Source organism: Pan paniscus, chromosome 11 (genome assembly GCF_029289425.2).
Source record: "Pan paniscus chromosome 11, NHGRI_mPanPan1-v2.0_pri, whole genome shotgun sequence".
NCBI classification, from domain to species: Eukaryota; Metazoa; Chordata; class Mammalia; order Primates; family Hominidae; genus Pan; species Pan paniscus.
In genome coordinates, this window is record NC_073260.2 from 16,745,568 (window position 1) to 16,764,612 (window position 19,045).

At 37.8% G+C, this 19,045-nt stretch overlaps 1 protein-coding gene across 5 annotated transcripts in view; it reads right to left on the bottom strand.

The window, feature by feature from the left end:
• LOC100969519 (olfactory receptor 1Q1) overlaps positions 1-19,045 on the bottom strand; it is a 202,155-nt gene that overhangs the window by 68,643 nt on the left and 114,467 nt on the right. For 2 of the 5 annotated variants that reach the window (XR_010109095.1, XR_010109093.1), the window contains one exon: positions 10,505-18,700. The exons of the other annotated variants lie outside the window; for them this stretch is intronic. The gene's annotated coding sequence lies outside the window, so the exon portion shown is untranslated. Of the gene's footprint in view, positions 1-10,504; positions 18,701-19,045 lie in introns of those variants that run through there. 5 annotated transcript variants of the gene reach the window in all.

Here is a 19,045-nt window from a genome sequence, read left to right on the forward strand (position 1 = left end):
AGGGCAATCAGGCAGGAGAAAGAAATAAAGGGTATTCAATTAGGAAAAGAGGAAGTCAAATTGTCCCTGTTTGCAGATGACATGATTGTATATTTAGAAAACCCCACTGTCTCAGCCCAAAATCTCCTTAAGCTGATAAGCAACTTCAGCAAAGTCTCAGGATATAAAATCAATGTGCAAAAATCACAAGCATCTTATACACCAATAACAGACTAACAGGAGCCAAATCATGAGTGAACTCCCATTCACAATTGCTTCAAAGAGAATAAAATACCTAGGAATCCAACTTACAAGGGATGTGAAGGACCTCTTCAAGGAGAACTATAAACCACTGCTCAACAAAATAAAAGAGGACACAAACAAATGGAAGAACATTCCATGCTCATGGATAGGAAGAATCAATATCGTGAAAATGACCATAGTACCCAAGGTAATTTATAGATTCAATGCCATCCCCATAAAGCTACCAATGACTTTCTTCACAGAATTGGAAAAAACTACTTTAAAGTTCATATGGAAACAAAAAAGAGCCTGCATTGCCAAGACAATCCTAAGCCAAAAGAACAAAGCTGGAGGCATCACGCTACCTGACTTCAAACTATACTACAAGGCTACAGTAACCAAAACAGCATGGTACTGCTAACAAAACAGAGATATAGACCAATGGAACAGAAACAGAGCCCTCATAAATAATACCACACATCTACAAACATCTGATCTTTGACAAACCTGACAAAAACAAGCAATGGGGAAAGGATTCCCTATTTAACAAATGGTACTGGGAAAACTGGCTAGCCATATGTAGAAAGCTGAAACTGGATCCCTTCCTTACACCTTATAGAAAAATTAATTCAAGATGGATTAAAGACTTACATGTTAGACCTGAAACCATAAAAACCCTAGAAGAAAACCTATGCGATACCATTCAGGACATAGGCATGGGCAAGGACTTCATGTCTAAAACACCAAAAGCAATGGCAACAAAAGCCAAAATTGACAAATGGAATCTAATTAAACTAAAGAGCTTCTGCACAGCAAAAGAAACTACCATCAGAGTGAACAGGCAACCTACAGAATGGGAGAACATTTTTGCAATCTACTCATCTGACAAAGGGCTAATAACCAGAATCTACAAAGAACTCAAACAAATTTACAAGAAAAAAACAAACAACCCCATCAAAAAGTGGGCAAAGGATATGAACAGACACTTCTCAAAAGAAGACATTTATGCAGCCAACAGACAGATGAAAAAATGCTCATCATCACTGGCCATCAGAGAAATGCAAATCAAAACCACAATGAGGTACCATCTCACACCAGTTAGAATGGCAATCATTAAAAAGTCAGGAAACAACAGGTGCTGGAGAGGATGTGGAGAAATAGGAACACTTTTACACTGTTGGTGGGACTGTAAACTAGTTCAACCATTGTGGAAGACAGTGTGGCAATTCCTCAAGGATCTAGAACTAGAAATACCATTTGACCCAGCCATCCCATTACTGGGTATATAGCCAAAGGATTATAAATCATGCTGCTATAAAGACACATGTACACGTATGTTCACTGTGGCACTATTCACAATAGCAAAGACTTGGAACCAACCCAAGTGTCCATCAGTGATAGAATGGATTAAGAAAATGTGGCACCTATACACCATGGAATACTATGCAGCAATAAAAAAGGATGAGTTCATGTCCTTTGTAGGGACATGGATGAAGCTGGAAACCATCATTCTCAGCAAACTATCACAAGGACAAAAAACCAAACACCGCATGTTTTCACTCATAGGTGGGAATTGAACAATGAGAACACTTGGTCACAGGAAGGGGAACATCACACACTGGGGCCTGTTGTGGGGTGGGGGTAGTGGGGGAGGGATAGCATTAGGAGATATACCTAATGTAAATGACAAGTTAATGGGTGCAGCACACGAACATGGCACATGTATAAATATGTAACAAACCTGCATGTTGTGCACATGTACCCTAGAGCTTAAAGTATAATTATAAAAAATGCAGTAGAGAGCATCAGCAGAAGAATTGATCAAACAGCAGAAAGAATCAGTGAGCTGGAAAGACAAACTTTTAAAATACACAGTCAGAAGACAAAAAAGACAGAGAATGAAAAAAATGAAGAAAGATTATGGGATCTATGAGGCAACATCAAAATAGCAAATAATTGGGTTATTGAAGTTAAAGAGGAAACTGAGAAGGCAAAGGGGAAGAAAGCTTACTTTAAAAAATAATAACAGAAAATTTTCCAAATCTGAGAAACACATAAATATCCAGGTTCAGGAAGGCCAAATGTCACCAACATATTAAACACAAATGAGGATAATCCAAGACATATTAGAGTCAAACTCTCAAAGGGTAAAGACAAGGAGAGAATACTGAAAACAGTGAGAGAAAAGAAGCAAATCACATATAAGGAAGATCTAATACGTCTGGCAGCAGACTTCTCAGCAGAAACTTTGCAAGCCAGGAAGGACTGGGATGACACGTTAAGAGTGCTGAAGAAGGAGGAGCCAAGATGGCAGAATAGGAACAGCTCCAGTCTACAGCTTCCAGCATGAGCAAGGCAGAAGATGGGTGATTTCTGCATTTCCATCTGAGGTACCAGGTTCATCTCACTAGGGAGTGCCAGACAGTGGGCGCAGGTCAGTGGGTGCGCGCACCGTGTGCGAGCTGAAGCAGGGCGAGGCATTGCCTCACTCGGGAAGCACAAGGGGTCAGGGAGTTCCCTTTCCTAGTCAAAGAAAGTGGTGACAGATGGCACCTGGAAAATCGGGTCACTCCCACCCGAATACTGCGCTTTTCCGACGGCCTTAAAAAACGGCGCACCAGGAGATTATATCCCCCACCTGGATCAGAGGGTCCTACACCCACGGAGTCTCGCTGATTGCTAGCACAGCAGTCTGAGATCAAACTGCAAGGCGGCAGCGAGGCTGGGGGAGGGGCGCCCGCCATTGCCCAGGCTTGATTAGGTAAACAAAGCAGCCGGGAAACTCGAACTGGGTGGAGCCCACCACAGCTCAAGGAGGCCTGCCTGCCTCTGTAGGCTCCACCTCTGGGGGCAGGGCACAGACAAAGAAAAAGACAGCAGTAACCTCTGCAGACTTAAATGTCCCTGTCTGACAGCTTTGAAGAGAGCAGTGGTTCTCCCAGCATGCAGCTGGAGATCTGAAAATGGGCAGACTGCCTCCTCAAGTGGGTCCCTGACCCCTGACCCCCGAGCAGCCTAACTGGGAGGCACCCCCCAGCAGGGGCAGACTGACACCTCACACAGCCGGGTACTCCAACAGACCTGCAGCTGAGGGTCCTGTCTGTTAGAAGGAAAACTAACAAACAGAAAGGACATCCACACCAAAAACCCATCTGTACATCACCATCATCAAAGACCAAAAGTAGATAAAACCACAAAGATGGGGAAAAAACAGAGCAGAAAAACTGGAAACTCTAAAAATCAGAGTGCCTCTCCTCCTCCAAAGGAACGCAGTTCCTTACCAGCAATGGAACAAAGCTGGATGGAGAATGACTTTGACGAGCTGAGAGAAGAAGGCTTTAAATGATCAAACTACTCCAAGCTACAGGAGGAATTCAAACCAAAGGCAAAGAAGTTGAAAACTTTGAAAAAAATTTAGAAGAATGTATAACTAGAATAACCAATACAGAGAAGTGCTTAAAGGAGCTGATGGAGCTGAAAGCCAAGGCTCGAAACTACGTGAAGAATGCAGAAGCCTCAGGAGCCAATGCGATCAACTGGAAGAAAGGGTATCAGTGATGGAAGATGAAATGAATGAAATGAAGTGAGAAGGGAAGTTTAGAGAAAAAAGAATAAAAAGAAACGAACAAAGCCTCCACGACATATGGGACTATGTGAAAAGACCAAATCTACGTCTGATTGGTGTACCTGAAAGTGACGGGGAGAATGGAACCCAGTTGGAAAACACTCTGCAGGATATTATCCAGGAGAACTTCCCCAATCTAGCAAGGCAGGCCAACATTCAGATTCAGGAAATACAGAGAACGCCACAAAGATACTCCTCGAGAAGAGCAACTCCAAGACACATAATTGTCAGATTCACCAAAGTGGAAATGAAGAAAAAAATGTTAAGGGCAGCCAGAGAGAAAGGTCGGGTTACCCTCAAAGTGAAGCCCATCAGACTAACAGCTGATCTCTCGGCAGAAACTCTACAAGCCAGAAGAGAGTGGGGGCCAATATTCAACATTCTTAAAGAAAAGAATTTTCAACCCAGAATTTCATATCCAGCCAAACTAAGCTTCATAAGTGAAGGAGAAATAAAATACTTCACAGACAAGCAAATGATGACAGATTTTCTCACCAACAGGCCTGCCCTAAAAGGGCTCTTGAAGGAAGCGCTAAACATGGAAAGGAACAACGGGTACCAGCCGCTGCAAAATCATGCCAAAATGTAAAGACCATCGAGACTAGGAAGAAACTGCATCAACTAACGAGCAAAATAACCAGCTAACATCATAATGACAGGATCAAACTCACACATAACAATATTAACTTTAAATGTAAATGGACTAAATGCTCCAATTAAAGACACAGGCTGGCAAATTGGATAAAGAGTCAAGACCCATCAGTGTGCTGTATTCAGGAAACCCATCTCACGTGCAGAGACACACATACACTCAAAATAAAAGGATGGAGGAAGATCTACCAAGCAAATGGAAAACAAAAAAAGGCAGGGGTTGCAATCCTAGTCTCTGATGAAACAGACTTTAAACCAACACAGATCAAAAGACACAAAGAAGGCCATTACATAATGGTCAAGGGATCAATTCAACAAGAAGAGCTAACTATCCTAAATATATATGCACCCAATACAGGAGCACAAAGATTCATAAAGCAAGTCCTGAGTGACCTACAAAGAGACTTAGACTCCCACACATTAATATAGGGAAACTTTAACACCCCACTGTCAACATTAGACAGATCAACGAGACAGAAAGTCAACAAGGATACCCAGGAATTGAACTCAGCTCTGCACCAAACAGACCTAATAGACATCTACAGAACTCTCCACCCCAAATCAACAGAATATACATTTTTTTCAGCACCACACCACACCTATTCCTAAATTGACCACATACTTGGAAGTAAAGCTCTCCTCAGCAAATGTAAAAGAACAGAAATTATAACAAACTATCTCTCAGACCACAGTGCAATCAAACTAGAACTCAGGATTAAGAATCTCACTCAAAACCACTCAACTACATGGAAACTGAACAACCTGCTCCTGAATGACTACTGGGTACATAACGAAATGAAGGAAGAAATAAAGATGTTCTTTGAAACCAACGAGAACAAAGACACAACATACCAGAATCTCTGGGACACATTCAAAGCAGTGTGTAGATTTATAGCACTAAATGCCCACAAGAGAAAGCAGGAAAGATCCAAAATTGACACCCTAACATCACAATTAGAAGAACTAGAAAAGCAAGAGCAAACACATTCAAAAGCTAGCAGAAGGCAAGAAATAACTAAAATCAGAGCAGAACTGGAGGAAATAGAGACACAAAAAACCCTTCAAAAAATTAATTAATCCAGGAGCTGGTTTTTTGAAAGGATCAACAAAATTGATAGAGTGCTAGCAAGAATTATAAAGAAGAAAAGAGAGAAGAATCAAATAGACACAATAAGAAATGATAAAGGGGATATCACCACCGATCCCACAGAAATACAAACTACCATCAGAGAATACTACAAACACCTCTACACAAATAAACTAGAAAATCTAGAAGAAATGGATAAATTCCTTGACACATACACCCTCCCAAGACTAAACCAGGAAGAAGTTGAATCTCTGAATAGACCAATAACAGGCTCTGAAATTGTGGCAATAATCAATAGCTTACCAACCAAAAAGAGTCCAGGACCAGATGGATTCACAGCCGAATTCTACCAGAGGTACAAGGAGGAACTGGTACCATTCCTTCTGAAACTATTCCAATCAATAGAAAAAGAGGGAATCCTCCTTAACTCATTTTATGAGGCCAGCATCATCCTGATACCAAAGCCGGGCAGAGACACAACCAAAAAAGAGAATTTCAGACCAATATCCTTGATGAACATTGATGCAAAAATCCTCAATAAAATACTGGCAAACCGAATCCAGCAGCACATCAAAAAGCTTATCCACCATGATCAAGTGGGCTTCATCCCTGGGATGCAAGGCTGGTTCAATATACGCAAATCAATAAATGTAATCCAGCATATAAACAGAACCAAAGACAAAAACCATATGATTATCTCAATAGATGCAGAAAAGGCCTTTGACAAAATTCAACAACCCTTCATGCTAAAAACTTTCAATAAATTAGGTATTGATGGGACGTATCTCAAAATAATAAGAGCTATCTATGACAAACCCACAGCCAATATAATACTGAATGGGCAAAAACTGGAAGCATTCCCTTTGAAAACTGGCACAAGACAGGGATGCCCTCTCTCACCACTCCTATTTAACATACTGTTGGAAGTTCTGGCCAGGGCAATTAGGCAGGAGAAGGAAATAAAGGGTATTCAATTAGGAAAAGAGGAAGTCAAATTGTCCCTGTTTGCAGATGACATGATTATATATCTAGAAAATGCCATTGTGTCAGCCCAAAATCTCCTTAAGCTGATAAGCAACTTCAGCAAAGTCTCAGGATACAAAATCAATGTACAAAAATCAGAAGCATTCTTATACACCAATAACAGACAAACAGAGAGCCAAATCATGAGTGAACTCCCATTCACAATTGCTTCAAAGAGAATAAAATACCTAGGAATCCAACTTACAAGGGATGTGAAGGACCTCTTCAAGGAGAACTACAAACCACTGCTCAAGGAAATAAAAGAGGATACAAACAAATGGAAGAACATTCCATGCTCATGGGTAGGAAGAATCAATATCGTGAAAATGGCCATACTGCCCAATGTAATTTAGATTCAATGCTATCCCCATTAAGCTACCAATGACTTTCTTCACAGAATTGGAAAAAACGACTTTAAAGTTCATATGGAACCAAAAAAGAGCCCACATCGCCAAGTCAATCCTAAGCCAAAAGAACAAACCTGGAGGCATCACGCTACCTGACTTCAAACTATACTACAAGGCTACAGTAACCAAAACAGCATGGTACTGGTACAAAAACAGAGATATAGATCAATGGAACAGAACAGAGCCCTCAGAAATAACGCCGCATATCTACAACTATCTCATCTTTGACAAACCTGACAAAAACAAGAAATGAGGAAGGATTCCCTATTTAATAAATTGTGGCTGGGAAAACTGGCTAGCCATATGTAGAAAGCTGAAACTGGATCCCTTCCTTACACCTTATACAAAAATTAATTCAAGACGGATTAAAGACTTAAACGTTAGACCTAAAACCATAAAAACCCTAGAAGAAAACCTAGGCATTACCATTCAGGACATAGGCATGGGCAAGGACTTCATGTCTAAAACACCAAAAGCAATGGCAACAAAAGCCAAAATTGACAAATGGGATCTAATTAAATGAAAGAGCTTCTGCACAGCAAAAGAAACTACCATCAGAGTGAACAGGCAACCTACAAAATGGGAGAAAATTTTCGCAACCTACTCATCTGACAAAGAGCTAATATCCAGAATCTACAATGAACTCAAACAAATTTACAAGAAAAAAACAAACAACCCCATCAAAAAGTGGGCGAAGGACATGAACAGACACTTCTCAAAAGAAGACATTTATGCAGCCAAAAAACACATGAAAAAATGCTCACCATCACTGGCCATCAGAGAAACGCAAATCAAAACCACAATGAGATACCATCTCACACCAGTTAGAATGGCAATCATTAAAAAGTCAGGAAACAACAGGTGCTGGAGAGGATGTGGAGAAATAGGAACACTTTTACACTGTTGGTGGGACTGTAAACTAGTTCAACCATTGTGGAAGTCAGTGTGGCGATTCCTCAGGGATCTAGAACTAGAAATACCATTTGACCCAGCCATCCCATTACTGGGTATATACCCAAACGACTATAAATCATGCTGCTATAAAGACACATGCACACATATGTTTATTGTGGCACTATTCACAATAGCAAAGACTTGGAACCAACCCAAATGTCCAACAATGATAGACTGGATTAAGAAAATGTGGCACATATACACCATGGAATACTATGCAGCCATAAAAAATGATGAGTTCATGTCCTTTGTAGGGACATGGATGAAATTGGAAATCATCATTCTCAGTAAACTATCGCAAGAACAAAAAACCAAACACCACATATTCTCACTCATTGGTGGGAATTGAACAATGAGAACACATGGACGCAGGAAGGGGAACATCAGACTCTGGGGACTGTTGTGGGGTGGGGGGAGGGGGGAGGGATAGCAGTAGGAGATATACCTAATGCTAAATGACGAGTTAATGGGTGCAGCACACCAGCATGGCACATGTATACATATGTAACTAACCTGCACATTGTGCACATGTACCCTAAAACTTAAAGTATAATAATAATAAAATAAAATAAAACAGCCTGTTTTTCGATTTAAAAAAAGTAGTTTTGTCAGTTTTCTCTCTCTGACACACACATACACATACACACACACAAACACGCCTGCATACATGCACATGTGCATGCAGGTACACAGAGATACTGGCAGGATTTTACTTGGAATTGCTGGGCCAGTTGAATATCCATTTGGAAAACCTAAGTGTTTTTTAATAGATTTGATTTTAATTTCTAACTTGTATTGGGGTTTAATTAGGCAACAAGACAACATAGCAGGTTTAATAATATAATTAACATATTTGTTCTAATGAAATATATCAAGAGCACTTCCTCCAAAATCATAGGAATAGTCACTCCCAGATTAAACAATTATAAAAATGGATGATGTATTAGCTTATAAGAAAGATTCAAAGATTACATTAAGATCATACAGATCACATTCTCCGGTCACAATGTAATTCAGTTAGAAATCAATTATAAAAGATAATCAAATTTCCATATATTTGAAAATTAAAGTGGACACATAAAAAAGTCTTGGGCCAAATAATCAATCATAAGAGAAATATGAAAACATTTACACATAGATATATGAAAGATATAAAAGATATATCTTTCATATATCTTTTATATACCTTTCATATACATAGATATATGAAAGATATTTATGTCTTTTATGTACATAAAAGTTCTCAAATTTTGAGATGTGTATTTTTATATATCTTTTAGATACATAAAAGATATATAAAAATACACATCTCAAAATTTGAGAACTTCGTAAAAGCACAGAAAATTTGATAGTAAAAGGATAAGCCATGCAAATATTAACCAAAGGAAAGCTACTATAGGTATATCAAAGTGTGCTTTAAGATGTCATCACCTTTGATAATTAGTCTATAGAGTTAGTCAAAATATAACTAATTGCGAAATTCTAAATTTTTAAGAATCCAGGCCATAGTTTTAAAACAAAACTGCATTTATTTAGGGTTTACAATGTGATGTTTTGATATACATCTATATAGTAAAATAATTGCCACAGCCAAGAAAGTTAAATGTCCATCTTTAACTAGGGATTTTGGTTCTTTTGTATTTTACTTGATTGTTGATATATTCATATTGTAATATGTGAACTTTTTAATTTTTTCATTTTCCACGTGTCACTTATTTTCTACTTTCCTTTTTTTGGATTGATCAAATTTTCTCTTTTTAAATTTGTTTTCTTTTGGTAGGTTTGGCAGTTTTTGTAAAATAGGTATTTTAATTTTTATTTACATGGAAGATTTATTACTCATATTTAACTTACATTTTAAGGTTAGTCAATACTTCTATCTTCTTTGTAAAAAAAAATACAGTTATTTGCAGGCTTTAACTATTCTCAATTCTTTCTTCTTGGACTATCCTCCCTTTACTGAAGGACTTCATTTAGAAAAGCCTGGTGTTGGTTTTCTCTTACATTTTTCTAATAATATTTTCATTTCACTCTTAACCTTAAACAAATTTCGGCCAGGTGCGGTGGCTCACGCCTGTAATCCTAGCACTTTGGGAAGCTGAGGCAGGCAGATCACAAGGTCAAGAGATCAAGAGCATCCTGGCCAACATGGCGAAACCCCATCTCTACTAAAAATACAAAAATTAGCTGGGCATGTTTGGCACGCACCTATAGTCCCAACCACTCAGGAGGCTGAGGCAGGAGAATCACTTGAACCCGGGAGCCAGAGGTTGCAGTGAGCCGAGATCACGCCACTGCACTCCAGCCTGGTGCCTGGTGACAGAGTGAGACTTGGTCTCAGAAAAAAAAAAAAAAAAAGAATTTACAATCCTAATTGAAAATTATTTTCTCTCAGTCTTTGAAGATATTATTCAACTGTATTATGACTTCCATTGCTGGTGATTAGGAGATGTTTGCCAGTTTAATAATGATCCTTTGCATACAATTACTTTTCTCTTTTGCTGCTTTTAGCTTTTTATATATTTATTTTCCTCATTTGCATTATAATGTGTTTAGATGTAAATTTCCCTCATATAAGCTATTTGGGATCATTTGCTTGATGGATCTGAAAATTTGTCCTCTTCTTCTCAGCTTTATTTGGGCATAATATATATAATAGAATCTACCATTTAAAGTGTAAAATCTGATGAGTTTTGAGAAATATAAACACTTGCAGATCCACCAACACAATCAGGATGTAGAACACCACCATCCCGAGAGCTCCCTCATGCTCCTTTGTAGCCAATCCTCTCCCCTACTCAACGCTCCTAATAGTCATCAATGTTCTTTCTGTTGCTATAGTTTTGCCTTTTCCAAAATTTCATATTAATAGAATCATTCAGTATATTTTTTACACCTGACTTCCTTCACTTTGCATACTAATTTTGAGATTTATCTATGCTGTTATATGTATTCACAGTTTTTTCCCCTTTCATTGCTGGTTAGTATTCCACGGCGTAGACATAACACAGTTTATCTGTTCACTAGTTGATGGACATTTGGGTTGTTTTTAGTTTTTGTTTGTTATGATTAAAGTGTCTATGCATACGAATCTTTATGTGAGGAGGATTTTATTTCTCTTGGGTAAATATACAGGACTGAAATTGCTTGGGTCAAATACATGTTTAACTTTATGAAAAACTGACACTGCTTTCCAAAATGGCTCTACATAATGCATTACTACAGCCAGTGACTGGGAGTTCTAATTTCTACATGTCCTTACTACCAACTGGGATTGTCAGTCATTTGAATTTTAGCCATTCTAATGGGTTTGTCATGGTATTTCATTTGGTTTTCACTTGCATTTATCTAATTATGAAAGATGCTGAGTGTCTTTACAAATGCTGATATACTATGTATCTTCTTTGATGAAGTATCTGTTCAAATCTTTTGCACACAGTTTTTTAAATAATTGGATTGTTTTCCTTCTGTAGATACTACACATTCAATAATTCCTTAGAGATCTGTTTTGCAAATATTTTCTGCCAGCCTGAGGCATGGCTTTTTATTTTATTGTCTTTTTTTTTTTTTTTAAGATGGAGTCTCGATCTGTCACCCAGGCTGCAGTGCAACGGCATGATCTTGGCCCACTGCAACCTCCATCTCCCAGGTTCAAGCAATTCTCCTGCCTCAGCCTCTCGAGTAGCTGGGATTACAGGTGTCCACCACCATGCCCAGCTAATTTCTGTATTTTTAGTAGAGATGGGGTTTCACTATGTTGGTCAGGCTGGTCTTGAACTCCTGACCTCAGGTGATCTGCCCACCTCAGCCTCCCAAAGTGCTGGGATTACAGGCGTGAGCCACCGTGCCCAGCCTATTGAGTGTCTTTTGAAGAGCAAATGCATTTTATTTTTATGAAGTCTAAATTAGAATTTTTTCTTTTGTAGTTTATGATTTTTGTGTCCTATTTAAGAAAATTTTTGCCTACCCCAAGTTTGCCAGGATTTTTTTCCAATGTCTTCTTCTAATAGTTTTATAGCTATAGTTCTTACATATTTGGCCCATTTCAAGTTTTTTTTGTATATGGTACAGCATAAGAGCCTATGTTCATTTAATTTAAGATCTGTTGATAGTGATTGTTCTAGCCTCATTTGTTGAAAACTATCATTTCCATATCGAATTGCCTTGGTGCATTTGTAAAAAATTAACTGACCATACACATATTGGTCTATTTTAAGATTTTCATTTATATATATATGCCTATCCTTATGCAATTATCAAATTATCTTCATTGTTATGAATTTATAGGAAGTTTAAAATTATATAAAGTTCTCTGGTTTTGTTTTCCACTTTTAAGTTGTTTTTGCTCTTCTGGTTTCTTTTTATATCCATATAAAATAATTAGCTTCTAAAATAGGCTGCTAAGATTTTGATTTAGATTGCATTGAATCTATAGATCAATCTGGGTAGAACTGACACCATGATATTGAGTAATCTAATCTATATGCAAGGTATATCTCTTCATTTATTTGAATCTTCTTTAATGCTTTATAGTTTTTAATGTATAATATGTTGACATATTGTTAAATTTATCCTTATGTATTTCTTAGTTTTTATACTGTCATAAATTTCATGTTAAAAATTTAAATTCTCAATTGTTCACTGCTAGGACATGGGAGTTCCATTGATTGAAACTGGACTCCTATCTCTCACTTTGTACAAAAATTAACTCAAGATGGATTAAAGACCTAAATGTAATACCTGAAACTATAAAAATCCTAGAAGAAAACCTAGGAAATTTTTTATGAATTTTAAAAATAACTTTATTAACATATAATTCACATACAATAAAATTTACTTTATAACAGTATAACACTTTAAAAAGTGTTCCATTTAGTTGTTTTTAGTATAGTCCCAGAATTGTGCAACCATCACAACTATTTAGCATTAGAATATTTTCATTACCATAAAAACTAACCCTGCACCCATTAGCAGTCACTCCCATTTGCCTTCCCCGTGGTGCTAGAAACTACTAGAGGTACATCAAAATGAATGTTCCACCCAGCCTTTTCTAGTGATACTTTCTCCAGCCTCAGGTAGTTTATTCACACACATATTCAGATCTAAACCCAGTCAGAGGCCCAAGAAAGCCCACCAGAAAATATCTGATATTTCTCTCTGCACAATTTCCTTTTTTCTGGTATTGTCCCAAGAATTCTAGCTTTCTTGGCTTCCCTGGCCAACATGGTGAAACGCGGTCTCCACTAAAAATACAAAAATTAGCTGGGCGTGGTGGTGCACACCTGCAGTCCCAGCTACTAGGGAAGCTGAGGCTTCCCTGGTCTTCAAACATTGTCTCCTCAACTAAAAGAGTTTGCTGGAATATTTTTGATTTTTCCTTTCTACAGTGAAGCCTGGAAATGCTCTCCAGATAGTAGGACTGAAAATAAGAAAGATCATCCCTAAGTTTCCAACCTTGTTGAGGATAGCTGTTTTGCATAGCCTTTTAAAAATAGCTTTATTCATATAATTCCTATACCATAAAATTCAGTGTAATGTCAGTAAATTCAGTAAATTTAATTCAGAGTCGTAAAATTCTCCCAACTATCTCATTTTGAAACATTTTCATAACCCAAAATCTAGTACCCATTAGCAGTAAGTCATTATTCTACCTTGTCCCCAACCCCTAGGAACAACCCATCTACTTTCTTTCCCTATGGATTTGCCTCTTATAGACATGTCATGTAAATGGAATCATATAATGTGGCCCTTTTATACTAGCTTCTTTCATTTTGCATAATGTTGTATATATATATACACATTATATACATATACACACACACACACACACACATATATTTTTTTTTAGACAGTCTTGCTCTGTCACCAAGGCTGTAGTGCATTCGTGCAATCTTGGCTCACTGCAACCTCCACCTCCTGGATTCAAGCAATTCTCATGCCTCAGCTTCCCTAGGAGCTGGAAGTGCAGGTGTGCATCACCACGCCCAGCTAATTTTTGTATTTTTAGTAGAGATGGCGTTTCACTATGTTGGCCAGGCTGGTCTCGAGCTCCTGGCCTCAAAAGATTCGACCCCCCACCCCCGCCTCCCAAAGTACTGGGATTACAGGCGTGAGCAACCATGCCCAGCCCATGTTTTCAAGGTCTGTCCATGTTGTAGCATGAATCAGTACCCTCACAGACAAACCCAGGAGCAATACTGTGCATCCTGTAATCCAATCACGTTGACACTCACTATTAACCATCACAATTGACTAGAAGTGGCAAGTACTGTCATCTTTATCTAGTTCTTGATCTTAGGAGGAAAGCACTCAGTATTTCACCCTAGAGTATGATGTTAGCTGTGAGGTTTTCATAGACGCCTTTTATCAGGTTAAAAAAGTTTTCAAGTGTTCCCGGCTTGTTAAGTGTTTTATCATGAAAGGGTGTTGAAGTTTGTTTGATGCTTTTTCTTCACCTATCAAGATGATCATATGGTTTTTTACATTTTTATTCTTAATATGGTGTATTACATTGATTTCTATAACTTATGAATATATATTTTACTACCTATTATAAATATATTTACATAGCTGATTTAAAGTCTTTGTTTAGTAATTCCAACATCTGGACTTCCTCAGAAACAGTTTCTATCTTTCTGGCTACATTTGCCAGGTATTTTTTTTTAACTAGATATAGGGTCTCACTTTGTGGCCCAGGTTGGTCTCAAACTACAGGGCTCAAGTGAGCCTCCCACCTCAGCCTCCTAGAGTGCTGGATTACATGCCAGTTTTTGTTGTTGCTTTTTTTAGGAGCAGATTTTCTGAAGTCCTTACACTTCAATTCTGAAAATTCTATCTCCCCATGCTACCTTTTTCAATATCTAAAATCACTTGCTTTGTACATTTTGTCTGGCTTTCCTGATGTTTATTTATTTACTAACTAATGTTCACACTTTATTCCTAGTTCCTTACTTTTTCTTTTTTCCTTTTTTTTTTTTTTAACACAGAGTCTTGCTCTTGTCACCCAGGCTGGAGTGCAGTGGCACGATCTCTGCTCACTGCAATCTCCACCTCCTAGGTTCAAGTGATTCTCCTGCCTCAGCCTCCCAAGTAGCTGAGATTACAAGCACACACCACCATGCCCGGCTAATTTTTTGTATTTTTAGTAGAGATGAGGTTTCACCATGTTGGCTAGGCTGGTCTCAAACTCCTGACCTCAGGTGATCCACCAGCCTCGGCCTCCCAAAATGCTGGGATTACAGGCGTGAGCCAGTGCGCTCGGCCTATTTCCTTACTTTTAAAATATCCTTTTTTTGTGTTCCAGGATCCCATCGAGGATATTATATTATATTCAGTCATCCTGTCTCCTTCGGCTTCTCTTGACTGTGAGTTTCTCATATTTTAATTTTTTGTTTGTTTGTTTGATGACCCTGACAGTTTTAAGGAATACTGGTGAAGTATTTTATAGAATGTCTCTCAGTTGGGATTTGCCTGATTGTTTTGCAAAATCAGACTAGAGTGAATAGGGGCGTATCCATTTATTGTTTACCCCATGTTGTCCCACATGGAAGTTTTCCTAAACATTGGTCTTTTGCCTCTTTTGGAAAGTATTTATAAATTTACACATCAAAATGTATTGCTATTCCTGTTTATTGAGTCTCTGATTATATTATGTTAAAATAATATAATAAAATAATCCCATTTCCTTATTCTTTTATATTATTTCTCTCTGCTATAATCTATATGATTTAGCTCTATTTTTAATTTAACTAATTCTCTTTTGAGCTGTATCTAAATTGCTGTTGAGCTGCTTTTAGTTTTCATTTTAATTACACTTTTATTTCTAGAGATTTTTATTTTGTTCTCATATATATGTACTCCCGATTATTTTTAAATTGTGGCTACTAACTTTTTTAGTCTCATTCTGTTGTTATTTCTGCTAACTCTTGCTCATTATGTCTTTTTTTCCTTTAACTTAACTTAAAAAAATAACTTTTAAGAGACAGGGTCTCACTCTGTCAACCCAGCTGTAGTGCAATGGTGTGTAGCTTACTGTAGCCTCAAACTCCTGGGCTCAAGTGATCCTTCCATGTCAGCCTCCTGCATAGCTGGGACTACAGGTGTGTACTACTATGCCCAGCTAATTTTTTTTTTTTAATTTTGTGTAGAGATAAGGTCTTGCTATGTTGCCCATGCTGGCCCCAAACCCCCGAACTCAAGTGATCCTCTTGCCTAGGCTTCCCAGAGTGCTGGGATTATAAGCTTGAGCCACTGCACCGAGCCTTGTTTGTATTTTTTAAACTCATAAATTTTGGAACTTTATCTCTAGAAAGTCTTTGAAGTCTGGGCTTAAACCATTTGCCAGAAAGGATTTTTGTTTACTTTTACCTAATTCCAACGTAAACCAAATTCTTCTTAGTTTATTATTTTTAAGCCATGGATGCAGTTTGAGTGTATTCTCAGTCTTTCATTAGACGTTGATACTTCTCAGAAGTTTAAAAATATATCCTTGTCAAAAACGCAACACTTCTCAGAAGTTTTAAAAAATATGGTTAAGTCAAAAACGCAGAAAAAGAAATTTGCTTTTTCTTGCTATCTCCAAAAATAAATTAGACTTAAAAAAAAAAATAATTCTTACACTATGAGCTTAGTCCTTCAGTGGTCCTAGCTTTAGGTAAAGGTCTCCAATACCATGATCTTCTCCCCATGCTTTGACACCGTGCTTTGTCTCGTTTCTTGTGAAGCTTTAAAAAATAAAGTTCGGTATTTATTTATTTATTTATTTATTTTGAGATGGAGTCTCACTCTATCACCCAGGCTGGAGTGCAGTGTCGTGATCTCAGCTCACTGCAACCTCCACCTTTTGGGTTCAAGCAATTGATGTGTATCACCACATCCTGCTGATTTTTCTAGTTTTAGTAGAGACAGGGTTTCACCATGTTGGCCAGGCTGGTCTCAAACTCCTGACCTCAGGTGATCTACCCGCCTCAGCCTCCCAAAGTGCTGGGATTACAGACGTGAGCCACTGTGCCCGGCCTCTGTCTTTATTTTTAAAGAAGATTGGCACTCACTTACCTCTGTGAATTCACATTTTCTTGGTATTTCTAGACTTCTAAATTTTATTTTTCTTACTAGGAAGTAGATACATCTAGGAGTTTTGAAATGAAAATGTGTTCTATGCATTTAGTTTGCCTAATTGCTAGAAACAGGAGTCCTACAAAGATTTTTGAAAATTTTTTGGAAGCCTAATTATAATGACCTACCTTTTTACCTAACTGTAATTGCTTTGACTGACGATCATAATATAATATTTGTCACTTTTTTTTTGTTTTGTTTTGAGACGGAGTCTTGCTCTGTCGCCAGGCTGGAGTGCAGTGGCGCCATCTCGGCTCACTACAACCTCCGCCTCCTGGGTTCAAGAGATTCTTGTGCCTCAGCCTCCCAAGTAGCTGGGATTACAGGCACATGCCACCATACCCAGCTAATTTTTGTATTTTTAGTAGAGACGGGGTTTCAGTGTGTTGGCCAGGATGGTCTCGATCTCCTGACCTCGTGATTTGCCTACCTCAACCTCCCAAAGTGCTGGGATTACAGGTGTGAGCCACTGTGCGCGGCCCATATTTGTCACTATTATGAAATAAATATAAACCATTATAATTATATTTAATATTCAATCGAATTCTTTTTAGAGCTGGCCTTAGAGAGACACTAAGTATTGCTTAATTTTATAAATAAAGGCCTATTGCTCATTCTAGGACCTTATTTTATTGTAGCTGTGCTGTGGTGTGTTCTTATTACTAAAAGAAAGCAAATTACCATTATAGTAGTTACTTGGGACACTTTAGTAGTTTTATTGATCCACAGTGTAGTAGCTTCAGCCTAGAACAAAAGTATATTTTTTAACAACCCCAAAACAAAAAACAAATACAACACAAACAAACCCTGACACCAGCACAGTCTTATCACACTTTTAATTCCCTCATAATACAATACAACAACCATTCTTTTATTAATGGAGGATGGGGTAGGGAGTATGTTATCAGTAGACTTAGAAAAAATTAGCTTAGTCATTGAAACCTTTGCCTTTTTTCTAGGAATTCCTTTCTCATATTCTTGTGTCTTCTTGGCATTGTATGATCTTAAGCATGAGTCATATGCCCTGAAAAATGCAGACTGACTGCACTAAATATCTTAGCACTGGTGTTCCTCTGCTTTGACCATACGGAAACTTAAATTATTACAGATTAGACCTATCAACTAAGGGAAACAGAAAGGTTATTATTCAATGGTTTTATTTGTAAATAATCATTGGCACTCGGCATTCATTCTGACCGCATTCTAGTGTGCCATCCTGTACGTCGAAGGCTAGAAATAAAAAAGAATACATTTCCTAGAATTCTTTACAGTTAAGAGTCCTCAATATGAATTAGTTGGGTGCACTTATATGAAATTTAAAATATTGAAATGACGTGGAAGGTGTCCTATGTTTTTGCTTTTTCTACTGTCAGAAATATTCTTGGAACATTTTTTTTTTCTGCGGCAGATTTTCATTGTCCAATTACTAGGTACATTATTGCTGACAGGCATTTGCTTTAGGAGCGGCAGCTGAAGTCCACTTTTTGTGACCAATTACCCAGTTAGTGAGAGACAGGAAGTAGTTTTGATGCTGATTCCTGATAGTTGGGCTGCAGTTGCACCGATAAGCTCTTGAATTCAATAGTTTCAGTGGCGACCTTCTGATTCTCCTCCTTCCTAATTGGGTAAGAGAAGTACTCTAGGTGGGTCAGATTATTATTGTGCTTAAGTTTATTCCTAGAGACTCATCCTAGAGCCTGTGATTCTATAACATTTCCAGTGACTTTGTAAGCACTCAATTTCCTGGTAAATAAAATATTTCAGTATTTTATTTACTTCATTTCTGCTTAAAACATCAATGACAATTTTTTCTTCCCTACACAAATCTTGACTAATACAACAGATAATAAAATGTAGACTTAATCCTGAAATAATTATGACACCATACCCCTTATGCTTATGTATATAGACAGAAAACTCCTTCAGTCTCAAATGTAAACATCACAACTAATATCTAATTAA